This window comes from Ovis canadensis, chromosome 11 (assembly GCF_042477335.2).
Source record: "Ovis canadensis isolate MfBH-ARS-UI-01 breed Bighorn chromosome 11, ARS-UI_OviCan_v2, whole genome shotgun sequence".
Lineage (NCBI taxonomy): Eukaryota > Metazoa > Chordata > Mammalia > Artiodactyla > Bovidae > Ovis > Ovis canadensis.
In genome coordinates this window covers 20,054,116-20,070,090 of record NC_091255.1, presented here as the reverse complement: position 1 = coordinate 20,070,090, position 15,975 = coordinate 20,054,116, and the positions used below count along the sequence as shown (strand labels likewise).

General features: G+C 54.4%; 1 pseudogene; it reads left to right on the top strand.

The window, feature by feature from the left end:
- The first annotated feature begins 11,698 nt into the window (after positions 1–11,698).
- LOC138414805 (gamma-interferon-inducible-lysosomal thiol reductase-like) lies at positions 11,699–15,694 on the top strand (annotated as a pseudogene).
- Positions 15,695–15,975: the final 281 nt, after the last annotated feature.

Here is a 15,975-nt window from a genome sequence, read left to right as displayed (position 1 = left end):
TGCTCTCTCTCTCCCTCCGGAGGAGGAGTTTGGCCATGGTCACCCAAATACCGAGAACCTAGAATCCTTTTCTACCCCTCCGTCTCCTGAACCTCAAAAGGACACGTTCTCTCCTATCAGGATTGTTGACCAGAGTGGCAGAGTCTAGACTGCAGGTCCTCCTGTGGAAAGCATCTATCTCTCTCTCGGGGGTGGGGGGCAGTGTATGAAGACTGGGGCTCATGAGGCTCTTTTTTCCTCTCCCACTTTCCCCCTGTACAATAGTGGGTTCAGCTGGAGATCGCGCAGGGAGTCGCACTGTGTCAGTCGCCGTTAGGCCTCGCTCCCAGTGGCCCGAGTCTGCCAGGACAGCTGCTGCCCCAGGAGGACGGCCTCTCCACCCCTCCTCACCCAGCCGACAGGTGTCTCCAGCCCCAAATCCTAGCAGTGGAAGGGGTGGGAGAGCGGCAAGTCATTCCCTCAGACCACCGCGGGGTCTGCCCATTCCTCAGCATCACCCCTTCCCAGCTGCTTCCTCTTTTTGAAGCGTGTGAGTGTCCATGATGCCCTGGCTTAGCAGGCAGCTCAACCTGGGCACTTCCGAGGCCGAGAGGCGCTGGCTTCCAGTTCACCAGGGACATCAGGGACGGTAAGATGGAGGAAGGGTGGAGAACTGGCCTCCAGGCTCCCTGGACACCTTCGTGGGCTCATCCATTTGCAAAGAAGAGAATCGTGTCCTCCTCTTCCAGGGAGGGAGCCGGCCCCCACGCCACGCTGAATTCGGGGGAGGGTGTCGGCCCGTGAACCAGTGCGAGGGCGCAGAAGACTGTCCCGGCTCTGGGGAGGGTGAACTGGGGTTTCCCTGCCTCTGACCTTCGGGCGTGCAGGAGGGCAGTTCAGGACCAGGGCGGGGCAGAAAGGCCCCTTTCTCGGCTCAAATAAAACCCTGCGTGGACAGTGTGTTTATTGGAGGTCTCTAACATTTGAAGAAGGGCGCGTGGGTTTCTTCTGATTTCTCACTGTCTAGGGAGAATGGGGAAAAGGTAATGGCAACCCACTCTGGTATTCTTGCCTAGAGAATCCCATGGACACTTCCACGGGCTGGTGGGCTGCCGTCTATGGGGTCGCACAGAGTCGGACACGGCTGAAGCGACTTAGCATGCAGGCATACATTGGAGAAGGAAATGGCAACCCGCTCCAGTATTCTTGCCTGGGGAATCCCAGGGACAGAGGAGCCTGGTGGTCTGCCGTCTATGAGGTCGCACAGAGTCCGACACGACTGAAGCGACTCAGCAGCAGCAGCAGCAGGGAGAGTGTGAAGAGGCTGCGGAGCGGGCTGCTGGCGCCAGGGGGCAGCATCGAGCTGGCGCCGCGGCCGCGCCAGCGGGAAGACCCGGTTCCCGAGGAGGGTCGCGGTCACGGCCGCGCAGAGCGGCTTGGTGGCGGCCGCCTTCTCGCCGCAGGGCGGCTGCAGCGCCCCGGTGGGGTGGAGTGATCCTCCAGGGCCCCGAGACCCCCCGGGGCCCCGAGCGCGGCCTGGGGAGCCGTTCCCCCGTCACCGCCGCCCCCCACCTCACTGTCCCCCCTCCCGGGGTCGCCCTCGCCGCCCTGCGCTGGGTCCCAGCTGCGAGCCTCCTGCGTTCTGCTGCGGGAACCCGCGCGGTCGGGCCTCAGACAAAGGCCAGGGCGCTCTCTATCCCAATTAAGCCACCCGCCTCCCCGCCTTCATTGTTCCCGGGTCGCCAATTAGCCCAGGCGCCCCGCGTCCCGCCGCTCCGGTGCCCCCAAGGCCTCTTTAACCCTTCAGGGCCTGGCACCGGGGCGGGGGGTGCCCTAGACGGCAGGATCCCCAGCGGACCAGCGAATCTGGGCGTGATGGGCGCTGCTGACCTGATGCGTCGCCACGGGTCGCTGAGCGCTGGCACCGAGGGGGTGTGGGAGGGAGTTGTGCGTGTTGGTGTTGGGGTTAGGAGTGTGATTCACAGGGGAGCTTGGAGGCTGGGGGAGGAGGGGGCTCTCCATGAGACCCCTAGCGGCTAGGCAGCAATGATTGCGTGACCTGTGCTGAGCTTAGTTGCTCAGTCGTGTCCGACTCTTCGTGAACCCCATGAACTGTAGCTCGCCAGGCTCCGCTGTCCATAGGGTAAGAATACTGGAGTGGGTTGCCATGCCCTCCTCCAGGGGATCTTCCCCACCCAGGGATCGAACCCAGGGTCTCCCACATCGCTGGCGGATTTTTTGCCATCTGAGCCACCCTGGGAAGCCAAAGGGACTTCGCTTTCTCTTCTGTCAATCCAAGTCTCCCCAGCCCTCAAGTCATTCTCCTATCTTCGGAGGAAATCTTGAGCACCAGTGGCCCGGCCCTCCCCCAGTCCCACCCCAAGGACGCAGAACTGGGACCGGCCTCCCCAAGGTACCCCATGCAGGGCAACCCCTTGAGCCAGAGGGGTGCGTTCAGTTGGACGCGCCCCCAGGACACCCCACAGGTGAAAGCCCCAGCGCGAGGCCCCTACCCGCCCTCCTCCCCAAGTCCCGGGAAAAGGGACGGTTCAGGGGACAGCCTCTGTGAAACCGAGGTTTAAACTCTGAGCCTGCCTTTCTTCCCGGCTTTCGGAAGCACCCCCAATCCAATCCCACTCTGTCCTCTCCTTTCCCTGGACGCCAAAGTCCGTAGCACCAGCTGGGCATTTACACGGTCCGGCGAGGGGCCGAGGGCCTGGGCAGCAGAGGGGAGACCTGTGCGCTCCCGGGGGTCAGGGGCCAAGGGGACGGAGCCTGAGCTCCGGGTCCTATCTAGGCACTGCCTTACGCGCGCCCTTGGCAGTGCAACCTGTTCCCGCTCGCTGAGTACATCCCTGTCTCAGTCCAGAACGCGCCGGGGACTTTGGTTTGCACCTAGAGCTCCTTCTGTGCTCTCTGGAGGCGCGGACCCTCTCCCCCTACCGCTCACTTCTTCCTTGAAGCACCTGGTTCCCGGAGCCGACGGCAGCCCCTCTGCCCAGCGCCCCTCTCCCGCAGCTCCGGGCGGAGAACCGACTAGGAGCGGGCCCTGTCCGCAGGCCGTGGCAACCCCCTACATGTCCACCAGATGGCGCTCCAGGCCAGGGGCCGAGCGGCAGCCGGACAGCCCGCCCCCGGGCTGGAGCCTACCTTGGACCCAGAGCCGCGGCAGGATCCTCTCCGAGACTGGGCCACAGGGCCAGGGGGTGGACGCAGGCCGCTGAGAGATCGAGGCGCTCCGCGCACCCGAAGGAAACTCCAGACAGAGGATGCAGACACAAGGATGGAATTGCCCGAGGCTCGGGATGGGGTGGGGGGCTTCTTCCCTTTTCCTGGGACCGCCCTGCCGGGCCAGTTTCCCGGCCTGCGAATCCCCACCTGCAAACACCCCCCAAGCCCGCCCCGGCCCGGCCCGGCCGCCCTCTGCGTGCGCCGCGGGCTGGAGCCTTCGCGTTCCCCCCCGAAGCCGGAGGCAGCCGGACGACCGCCTTCCGGGCGTCTCAAAAGCGGAGCTATGGGCTTGGTCTCGTCGCGCGCTGGACGAGTGGGGGCCCTCGAAGGTGTGGGGTGAAGGGACGGGCCGGACCCAGGGTGCAAAGCTTCATCCCCAGGGTCCTGCCCGCATAGGCCCGGGTGCCAGACGCCTGGGGAGGCTTCAGGTCTGCTTTGTTTCAGTGGTGGGGACTGAGAAGGCCCCAGAAGTCAGCCCGACAGGGTTGGGTTTACAAGCCACCGAGGTTCTGGGTCAGGTTTGAATGGGGAGGAGGGAGTGTGAGGTCCAAGTTGATTTCGGTGGCGGGGTTGAAAGGTTGCTTCCAGCTGATGCTTAAGGTCCCCGGAGGAGCTCTGGTCATCTCACTCCCAGAGATGACCTCCCTTCTTATTAACTAAGGGTCCACAGCTAGAAAGCCAGGACACACTTCACCAGCTTGTTGTGTGACCCCAGCCGGTGTCTTTCCTGTACTTGGCCTCCAGCTCTTTCCCCTTCAGCACAGCGTAACCCAGGAGAGGATCAAACCCTGGAAGTTTAGTAGTTCTCTCCAGGTCCATCTACCGCTGAAGCTGGGAGGATAGGTATAAGGTCAAGCTCTGACTCGCTGTACCTGAATGTCCTCCAATGTCTAATGACCTTAGACAATGTGACTTCCTCCTCTGGGCCCCAAATCCTCCTCCTGAAAATAAGTGGTTTGGAGTAAAATCAAATTGGTCTGTGAGCGACCAGGTGATTTTGATCTGCCATTGCCAAGACTCCAACCCCCAGTCTTGGTCTATAGATAAAAGGCTGGGACTCCACTTCCATTTAAGTTTGAGGAACCTAAGCCTGGACATGGGCCAGGTCATCCACACAGGCTGTTGATGAGATTCCTGGGGGTGGGGGCAGGGCTGGTGGCCAGAATGAATTCACAATTAGGAAATCACATTCCAGGTCCTGAACACTTCCGGAACCGGCTGGCTCCAGCTGCCTCCAGCATCCTTGTGGGATGTGGTTCCTCCCCCATCCAAGCCAGATTGCTCCTTGGTACACGCTGCAGCAGAGGCGTAGCTTGATGGAGGGTGGTTTGGGCACCCAGCACCGCAGTTTATTCGCTGACTGTGACTTCTTCAAAAGAGACAAGGGGATACTCATTCAGGTACATACTCATGAGGACATTCAGGTACTCTTGTTTAAGGGTGCCTCCCAGACCTAGGATACCCAACGGGCTAATTCCTTAGCTGGAGTAAGGCTTGGGGTGGGGGGTGGGGGGTGGGGAGCAGTCAAAGCACCTTTGTGTATGGGCTTTCACTGAAAGTCAAGTGTTAGTCACTCAGTCCTGTCTGATTCTTTGCAACCCCATGGACTGTAGCCCACTAGGACAGAATTCCTCTGTCCATGGAATTCTCCAGGCAAGAACATTGGAGTGGGCTGCCATTCCTTTCTCCAGGGGATCTTCCCAATCCAGGAATCAAACCCAGGTCTCCTGCACTGCAGATGGATTCTTTGCCATCTGAGGCACCAGGGAAGCCCCCTTTTCTTTTTACTATTTTTTTCTTTCATTGGCAGGGTGTTCATGATGAATCCCCATTTCACAGCCGATGACAGTGAGGTTCAGGGAGGTGAAGTGACGTGCCCCCAAGCCATCCAGTAAATAAAGGAAGAGTTCTTTCACAATCCCACGGGCCTGCTCCTTGGAAATGTTAGCTGATGAAGTGATGATGGGTGAGAGTCAGCCTCGCGGCTGGGAAAGGGCAAAGGGGCCGGGTGCCCTCTTTGGCCCACCAGGCCACGTGTCCATGGGAGAAGCAGCCTGGCTTGGAGCCCAAGGCCAGGACATCAGGGGAAGGGTGGCCACCCTGCTTCATGTCAGCCCAGCAGAGGCCCCCTCCCCCACCCAAGGGGCAGTGACTTCCTCTGGGTAAAACCATAGCAGAGGTGACGTCACCCAGCGAGTGCTAAGCTCAGGCACGTTTGCTCTCTTCATTTCCATCCCCTAGAGAACAAGGTATCCTCTGGCCCCTCGACACCTTCTCCTCAGCCCGAGGGGAGGAGCTGTGGAAAACCCACCGTGTGCCCATGCTGGGCATGCCTTTTCTTATTTCATTCTCAGCTGGGCAGTGGATATGCTCATTGCATTTTACAGAGGAGAAAACCAAGGCTTAGACCTGCCCAAGGTTACAGAGCTGCTAAGAAGCAAAACTTGGGTCATGGCATGGTCTGGCCAACCCCAAGCCTGGGCTCCTTCCTGGAGCCCTGAGAGTTGCTGCCCATCCCACTGGGTACTCAGTCCAGGCCACCCGCCTTCTAATTTAGCCTTGTCCCACTTTGGCACAGTGATAAAGCATCCTCCAGCCACTGCAGGAGATGCAGGAGACATGGGTTCGATCCCTGGGTCGGGAAGATCCCCTGGAGAATGAAATGGCAACCCACTCCAGTATTCTTGCCTGGAGAATTTCCGTGGACAGAGGAAATGGATAGGCTGCAGTCCGTGGGGCCACATGTAGTCAGACACAACTGAGCATGCACACTCTGTGATACTCACTTTGGGTCTTATCTCCTCCTTGGAGGGGCTGTCCACCCTCCCAGCTTTGGCTTCCCACAACTCTGACGTGACTGTGTCTCCTACAGTTCTGACTTTCGTACTGATAGGTCAACTTCTGAGAAACTCTTTAGATCGTAGCAAGTCACCCAGTTGGCCACCCTGCCACTCACACACCCACACACATATGCATGTACATACATGGAGACCCAGATGTAACATGCTAACCCCGCCACGGACACACAAATGTGTACATATATGGACAGTCCTACATATCCAGGCATGCATTTAACAACCACACACAAACCCATATAGACCTGCGCACACAGAGAGATGCACAGAGACATACAGAGAAACACACTTAGACACACAAATGCCCACAGACACACACAGACACACTTACAGACATATACCTGTACCTACCATACAGATATTTGTGCATGCAAACACATAGAGACAAGCCTACACCCTCTTGGTGGGGGTGATTTTCCGTGGAGAAGGCAGCTCCAGCCTCTCTGAAGTTCTGAGGTTCTCCCCCTGCCCCACTTTGCTAGGTCCAAGCCCTTTCCCACACTACCTTTTGGCCTTGCCACATTTCCTCTGGGAAGGGACACGTTTGTTTAGGGTCTCTGTTTCCTAGGAGCTTCTCTTGTGGCTCAGATGGTAAAGAATGCAGGAGACCCAGGTTCCATCCCTGGGTCTGGAAGATCCCCTGGAGAAGGAAATGGCAACCTACTCTAGTATTCTCGCCTGGAGAATTTTCATGAACAGAGGAGCCTGGTGAACTGTGGTCGGTGGGACCGCAAAGAGTCGGACATGACTGAGTGGCTAACACACTTCCTATGAGGTCATTGGCTCCTGCAAGGCAGTGCTGGTGTCTGCTTTGCTTATTTCTGGGTCTCCAGACCTAAAACTGCTTAACACGTGGAAGCGGTGCAAGAAACATTTGCTGAATGAGTGACCAAATAAGTGAATGAATGACATGCCCCCTCCAGAAGCCCTTACCTGATCCTTTCAGGCTGTGTGTGCCCGGCCCTGGACCAGTAGCTGCAGTTCACTTGGAGTCGACTAAAGACAGTTCCTCCTCTCTCTTCTGAGGAACTGAGGCCTGGGGGAGGGCAGGTATCTTGCCTGAGGACTTGTCTCTTCAGGAGAAGCCTCCAGGCTGCTGTATGGTCTGAACGTTTGTGTCCCCTTAAAATTCATGTTGAAACTTAACTCCCAAAGTGATGGTATTAGGAGGTGGAAACTCTGGGAGCTGCTTAGGTTGTAAGGATCGGGTTCTCTTGAATGGGATCGGTGCTGTCATAAAAGATATCCCATAAATTATATCTCAACAAAGTTTAAAAAAAAAAGAAAGAAAAGAAAGAGACTCTCTCCTCCACATCTGCGACCTGGAAGAAGGTCCTCATCGGACCATGCTGGCATCTGGATTTCAGAATTCCAGCCTCCAGGACTGGGAGAAAGAAATGTCTGTTGTTTACAAGGAACCCAGCCTGGAATTTTGTTACAGTAGCCTGAATGGACTATGTTCGGCCCTCCCAGCCCTCGCACCCTGCTCTCCAGCCACCCTGGGTGACTCTCTTCCCCAAGGGCTCTGGGGCTCTCTGGCCTCTGGGTCTTTGCTGCCTCTGAACCCCTGCCTTGAGCCAAAAACGTCCCCCATCCTGCGACTCCAGGGCAAGGCCCTCTGCCCAGGACCAGTGGGACTCTCCCAGCATGTCTGCCCACTGATCTTTCCTGCCTGCAGGACCTTCTTGAAATACAGACCAGATAAGGTCACTTGATGCCCTCCAAAGTCTTCCTGCGCTCTTGGGGTCAAGCCTGGGAGAGGGGCTTATATGAGTCCTGCCTACAACCCCCCCCACCCCAGTCCACCTCTCCCCAGCCCCACCCCGCACACCTCCACCCCATTGTCCACCTACCCAGGTCTGGGGTAACCCTTCTGGCCTTGCCTCAGAGACTTCTCACACTCATGCCCTGCCCTCTGCCTGGAATCACTTTCTTCTCCAAGAACCTTCCCTTTGGCCTTCTCCCTTCTGAGTGGGTGTCGCTCACATCATTTTATAGTTGGACGTGAGTTTGAGCAAGCTCCACGAGTCAGTGATGGACAGGGAGGCCTGGCATGCTGCGGTCCATGGGGTCGCAGAGAGTCGGACACGACTGAGTGGCTGAACTGAACTGATTCAATGAACCTGTGATGTGGGCACATTAGTGTACTCCTCCCCATCGATTCTTCAAACTGGAGATTATAGTATTTAGCTCTCGGGGTTGTTTGAGGCTGAAATGAGGGGCTGTTTAGAGCAGCACCTGATGCAGTGAACGCTGATTCCCTGCCCCTCCTGGGGAGGACTTGGCCCTTTGGAGGAGCTTAAGGATGGGACCTGGGGGCCATCTGGGGGCAGGGCAAATTCTCCTGCGGCCTGGGCAGCAGCCAGGGCTGAGCCCACCAGAGCTGGGTGACCCCTTCTACCCTGGAGACCACCTCGGGCCACTGAGACCCTAACCATCTGGGGTGACAGACCACCAAGTCCCTGAGCCAGGGGTACCTGTCCTAGACTTGGATGTCAGGCTAAGGGGTGGGGGTAGGGGGCTGGGTGTTGGAGGGTCTGTGGCTGAGCACAGAGCCCCGACATTTGACCAGGCTGCTACAGAGAAATCCGGAGGGCAGTGAAGCCCACTGGTGCCAGCTGGTGGGGCCTCCTCTGCCTCCTAAGAGGCCCTTTCTCCTGGGCCTCTCTCACCCCAGGCCCAGACAGGGGGTGTTTGTTGCTGGAGAGTGGGTCGCTGCTGACCTGCCTGTGCCTGTCTCACTGAACTGCGGGGTCGGTGCGGCAGTACCCTCCTCTCACCACTAGGTGGGGATCTAGAGTCATCCCGGCTTGGAGTCGGACCTGGAACCTCGTCCTTTCAGCTCCAGGCCGATTTCAGGACAGGGGTTTCCAGCCGACCTCTAGGGTTGGGGTCCGGGCCTGCCCTCTGTGCCGCCGTCCTGATTTCTGGCTAGTCCTGCTGCCAGGCGATGACACTGAGGGACGTGAATACGAGCAAGGACCTTGTGCAGCCACAGAGACCTGAGCTGAATTCCCAGCCGCACCTCTAGCTCGGTGGCTTTAACCCTTTGAGCCTCAAGTGTCGGGGTCTCTGACATAGACTCGTCTGCGGATCCTGCAAAGGACGAGAGGAAACGGGGCCACCCTGACGGCGTGCACGGTGACCTCGGGGCTTGCTAAATTGCTTCAGTTGTGTCTGAGTCTCTGCGGCCTCGTGTCCTTGCACTTCAACCTCCAAACACCCAGGGTTGTCCAGCCCGCACCCCCTCCCCATCTTTCTGGACAGTGCCTTGTTTTCCAAGCCCTTCCCGCTTTTCCAGATCACTGGTGGAAACTTATTTTTCCCAGGGCTCCCCTGCTGGCAGCTCCCATCAGCAGCCGGGGAGCAGACCCTGACCTGGGCCCCAGGGCGTCGGTTCAGAGGTTCAGAATTTCCTGGCCCCCTCACACAAAGGCATGGTCTCCTCTCACTGCATCAAGCCCCGGGCCAGGGCCAAGGGCTCATTTCCCTTTCCCCCCCAATGATGGGCAGGAAAACTGCGGTTCAGAGGGCCCAGCGCAGGTTCCACAAGGGGGAAGGAGTGAAGGACTAGTCCAGCGAAGCAGATCGTGGAGCTTGGGAGGGCTCCTTTCACATCAGGGGTCTTTCCCTGGAGTCAGGTGGCCCTTCTTCCCCAGAGCTCCTCAGTTTGTCCCCTGGAGTGGGAGGGACTGAGTGAGAATCCTCAGCTGTGGAGAAATCTGAACTAACCAGGCCCACAGAGAGCTGTGGTCACTGGTTCTCACCATTTGAGGATCCAGAGGTCTCTTCCCCACAGGGAAAAGACGGGGGCCGCAACGGGGTTAATTAGTCTCGCTTTTATGTCGCTTCAAGTACACACTGAGTGCTTTCTTAAAATAATTTCCTTCATTTATTTTTGACCGTGCTGGATCGCCATTGCTGTGGGGGCTGTTCTCTGGCTGCACTGAGTAGGAGCTGCTCTCTGGTTGCGGGGTGTGGGCTTCGCACTGCAGCGGCTTCTCTGGTTGCGGAGCGCAGGTTCTAGGGTGCATGGGCTCAGTCGTGGGCTCTAGAGCACAGACTCAGTAGTTGCAGCCCAAGGGCTCAGCTGCTCCTAGGAATGTGGGATCTTCCTGGACCCCGGAACGAACCTGCGTCTCCTGCATTGGCAGGCGGGTTCTTTACCACTGAGCCAGCCCCCTGAGCCCCTGAGCCACTTCTACACTGCTGTGTTCCAGACGTCACTCTCCCTCTCTCAGGGGCACTGGTCTCCTTATTTCTTAAAGTCTTTAAAAAAATTTGAGATTAAAATGTGCATGCCATAAAATTTATCCTTTTAAAGTATATGATTCAGTGGTTTTAGTGCATTCACAAGGCTGTGCCATCATCACCACTATCCAAATCCAGAGCATTTTCTTCAACCCCAGAAGAAATCCTGACCCATTAGCCATCATTACCCCTGACCCCAGCCCTTGGCACCCACTGAGCTCCTTTGTGTCCCTATGGATTTGCTTAGTCTGGACATTTTATATAAATGTAATCATACAACATTTGTTTTTCGGTGACTTAGTTTCTTTTACTTATAATATTTTCAAGGCTTATCCATGTTGTCCTTTGCAGGGATCAGCACTTTTATTCCTTTTTAAGTCTGAATAATATTCCATTGCATGGATATACCACATTTTCTTTATCCATTCGTCCATTGATAGACATTTGGGTTGCTTCCACTTGTTGGCTATTATGAACAATACCGCTGTGGACATCGTGGACATCATTGACACGTCTTCGGGTAGACACATGTTCTCATTTCTCTTGGGTCTATGGCGAGGAGTGGACTTGACTGGTTCAACGGATAACTTTAACTTTTGGAGGAACTGCTAAAATGTTTTCCAACATGGCTGCACCATTTTCCATTCCCATCAGCAATCCTTTGCCATTTCTTGAACATGCCAGGCACATTCCTCTTCTCTTCCCAATGTCTCTCTTGAGACTGTCCTTGGTCGACCTTTGTAAAAATAGTCACCCACCTTCATCCTCCCCACTCTCTCTCTCCCTTCCTCTGTTTATTGGCATTTTTAACATCATACATGCTATGAATTTTTAAACTTGTTTTATTGACTGTCTCCCCTCACTAGAACATAAGCTTCACTTTGCTCATGGTTGTCGCGATGTTCCTAGCACAACGCCGGGCACGCAGCATCTGCTCAGCGTTTGTCGAGTGACACCCAGATAAAAAGACGGAGGGCGCTGTGCTGGGCACCCAGGGCAGAATGTGGTGGGGGCTGGGGGTTGGGGGCGCCCCGAGTATTACCAAGGCCCCGCGCACTTCTCCACCTGTCAAACCTGCCGTGGGGGCTCAGCCCAGAGTACTCAAGCTCTCACCCTCATCCTCCAGTGGCGCAGGGGAACCCAGCCCACCCTCCAAACCGGCAGGAGGCCATGCAGTCATTGAGACTGGCCCACCTACCAGATAGCACACGGCTTATGGGCACAGTTTACTCAGAGGATTTGAGGGGTGGCGGTTGGAGAGGGCATTTGACCGTGACATCAGTACCCTCCATCGGCAGTATCTGTCCCCCTCCGGGGAGACACCAGATGTAAGAGCTGCTTGACAGGCAAGGAAGCCAGCCTTTCCCACGCGGGAGCCAGGCATGGACGGTCCCAGCCGCAGAGCCAACCCACTGGTTCTTTTACGGCCTCACCTCAGCCGGCCTCTGGGCGTGTCAGTCAGGAATCCTTTGCTGGCAAGGGACGGAAATCCAGCTGAAGCTGAAGAAAAAGAGCAGTTTGTTGGCTCATGTGGTACCTGGAGAACAGGCGAGGGGGCAGCCCACTTTCAGAACACGGGTGGCCGGGCGCACGGCCGTCCCCAGCTCTCACGCTCTTGGCCTCCTCTGTCATTTCTTCTCTTTGGGTTGGTTGGTGTCATTTTCTCCCACCGCAGATGGGCCTCTTTGTGGGACAGGGAGCTTGGCTGTGGGTGACCGTGGTTATAGAAATCCAGTTTTGTGGCCCAAGGGGAGAGGAAATTGCCCCCTGTGCCCCTCAGAACAAGCCAAGGAAATGCTGATTGGCACCATGGGAATCACATACTCACTTGTCTCAAACACACCATTCCCATCCGCCACTGTTATCCATTATGGTTACAGCTTGCTGGGCTCTCCCAAAATGCCTGCCTAAGTGCCAGGTACTTGGCAATATTTCTCTGAATCCACACAACTGCTCTGCAGAAAGCTCTTCGGATTCCTGCTGACAGAAGCCCAACTCAAATTAGCTCAAGCCAAACCTGGAATTTATTACTTACATAATTGGTAAAAGTAGGCGTGGACTTCAGGCATAGCTGGATCCAGGGAGTCAGATGAGCCCAGGATGTCTCTCATTAGCTCCGGGTCTTAAGCTGACTCTCTTCTGTACTGGCTCCACTCTCAGGCACATTCTCCCCACAAAACAGGAGAGATGCCCAAAGCACTTGAGGCTCAGGTGGCTTTTACATCACTCCATCCCAGGGGAAGAGAGAGGCCTGGCTCTCTGTGTGTCGAGCAGATCACTTGCCGAGACTCTGACCGGTTCCTTTGAGGGTTCCATATCTACTTAGTGGGCAAGGGGAAGGCAACCATAATTGGCCAGATCTGCAAGCAAGAGGATGAGGCTGTGGGAGTTGGTGCCCCAGAACTGTCTGGGGGCAGACAGTATGCATACGGTCAGTTATAGTCAGTATTATTCTCCCATTGTACAATTAGGAAACTGGGTCTTGGAGAGATAAAGTAACTTGCCAGCACTGTATAACTAGAGCCCCAGCTGGGACCTATGTCTGTCTGCCCTTCCCAGAACGTCACTTTGCCTTCCCTTTTAAAAAAATATTTGTTTATTTATTTAGCTGCATCAAGTCTCAGGTACAGCACACAGGATCTTAGTTGCAGTGTGTGGGATCTTTAGTGGCGCCACATGTGGGATTTAGTTGTTTCCTGACCAGGGATGGAACACAGGCCCCAGCAGCGGGAGTGCAGAGTCTTAGCCACGGGACCACCAGGGACATTCTTCACTGTGCCTCCTTCATTTATTTATTTTTCTTCTTTTTTCTTTTGTTTGTTACTCTGCCTCCTTCTCGAGGGACATTGAAACATCACTTGAAGTAGATTCCTCTTGGCAGCCATGTCATTCCCAGCATTCTTGCAGCACCTGTCACAGAGAAGAGGCTCTGGGAGAAGAAGGGGGCCACACTCTCAGACAGGATCTTTTATAAACCCTGCTCCATGACTGAAACGGTCTCTGGGGTCGTTGACTCCTATTGCCATACTGAATCAGTCATCCATCACCTGGGCCCTGTTTGGACACTGTCCCAAGGTAGCAGCTTGTTACAGATGTGAACTGATCTAACAGTTAAAAACTTCACCAATGTTAGAAACAGGACAGCCTTGACTAGCTCCAGATCGTTTGTTCGTCTTCATTCATCTGTAGGGGAAGCTTTTGTTTTATAGGTAGAAGAAGAGAGAGAAAGTTTGGGTAGGGTGGCCCATCCAAATATTTGAAAGTTACCATACAACCCCTTCCCAGGTGGCGCTAGTGATAAAGAATCTGCCTGTCTATGCAGGAGATAGATGTAAGAGACGCAGGTTTGATCCCTGGGTCAGGAAGATCCCCTGGAGTAGGAAATGGCAACCCACTCCAGTATTCTTGCCTAGGAAATCCCAGGGTCAGAGGAGCCTGGTGGGCTACAGTCCATACAGTCACAAAGAGTCGCACATGACTGAGTGACTGAACACACACACACACACACACACACACACACGCAACCCCTTCCTCTGACTCTACCTGGTCATCTCCCAAGTTTCCTCAACTGAGGACTGTTCACAGTATATATTATCCTGTCCCTAGAGACAGTATCTGTGGTCTCAAGAGTCCTCTAGAAAAATGTGGGCCTGAGTGGGTGGAGCACAGGCCTCAGGGCCCTCTCTCCTCTTGCACTGGTTTAAACAGAGTCCAGAGTTACTTGGGGCTTCCTTGCTGACTCAGTGGTAAAGAATCTGCCTGCAATGGAGGAGACACAGTTTCGATCCCTGAGTAGGGTAGATCCCCTGGAGAAGGAAATGGCAACTCACTCTAGTATCCTTGCCTGGAAAATCCCATGGACAGAGGCACCTGGTGGGCTACAGTCCATGGGATCACAAAGAGCCAGACACAACTGAGCGACTAAACAACAACAAAAATGTCACTCATTCTTTGGCTGCCACGGAGCAATATTGGCTCAAGCTGCTTCTATGCAGATCCCTTCTCCACTCTCCACTATGGACAGGTGGCACTGATTTTTTTTTTTTAAATATCAAAAGTGACGGGTCAATAGTAGTTTTTTCAGAAATGGAGAAATTCATCCTAAAATTCATGTAGAATGTCAAGCAACCCTAAATAGTCCCCTCCCCCCAAAAATTTTTTAAAGAAGAGCAAAGTTTCAGGTTTCCCAATTTCAAATTATAATACAAACTTACAGTAATCAAAACAGTGTGGTATTGACATATAGACATATAGACTAAAGAAATAGACTGAGAGCCAAGAAACAGACCCTCAAATTTATGGTCAGTTGATTTTCCATGAAGGAGCTAAAGCCATTCAATGGGGAAAAGACAGTTTTTTCAAAAAAATGGTGCTAGGAAAAGTGGATATTCACATGCACAGGATGGACTTAGACTCTTACTTTATATCATATGCAGACTCAAAAATGGATGAAAGACCTAAGTTTAAAAGCTAAAACTATATCCTAGAAGAAATTATACAGGAAAATATTCATGACTCTAGGCTTAGCAATGGTTTCTTAAACGTGATACCGAAAGCACAAGTGACAGGAAAGAAAAAAAGATAAGCTTCACAAAATTAAGTATCTCTGTACCTCAAAAAACATTATCAAGAGAGTGAAAGAACAGCAAACAGAATGGAAAAAATATTTTCCCACTGGGAAAACTCCCTGAGGGGGCAGCCCCCTGCAAGGCCAGTGAGCTGTGGCTGCAGGCACCTCCAGAGTCTGACCCCCTGCTGCCCTGCGCATCAGTGTAAGCTCTACGGTGTGAGCTGTGCTCTGGCTGCTTACCTTCCCATAGCAACCGAGAGCTCCTCCCATAGCAACCGAGAGCTCTTCCCATAGCAACCGAGAGCTCCTCCCATAGCAACTGATGGTCCAGAAAATCCTCAGTGTTCTTTTGGTGCCCTACAGAAACGCTCAGGAACGAAACATCAGCAGCCTGCGGGAGTTCACGTGTCACCATGGTGAGCAGGAGTGCGGCTTAGCAAGGTGGAGGCCTGCTGGTTAGACCAGCTGGAGAACTCAGTCTTCCTGATCATTGTCTGCGTGGAGGAAACGGATGAAGTGGAGAAAAATCTGAAGCCGTGCTGCCTGCAGATCTAAGCTCCCAAGGTGTCCTGGGACTCCATGATGGAGTGTGCAATGGGAGATGGTGGCAGGCAGCTATTATACACCGAAGCCCAGCTCACAGACGCTCTGCAGCCTCCCCACGAATATGTGCCCTAGGTTTCTGACAAAGGGAAATCCATGAAGGAGAAGGACCAGCTAGCTCTTCATCTGCCAGTTGTATGTGGATGAGATGTCGGATGTCTGCCAACTCATAGCCAGCTCTCCCAAGGATGCCTGCTTCAAGTGATGGCTGGTGCCCTGGGAGGGAGCTGATGCAAGAACAAGATCTCACATGCCCCTAGTTTTCTGATCCTTGACTCAGCAGCCACTGCTTATCCAGGTAATTTCTACATATTCCATGAAACCCACACGCAAAACTCTGCCCTGCCTGAAATCAAGAATCTTGCCCCACTGTGAATGGTGCTACATTAAAAAGAGTTTAATAGACACTTCCAACTGTTGTAATTTTTAAAAAATGACAAATTTATGTCATGTATATTTTTTTACTCCAGTAGAAAAAGGTGAGCC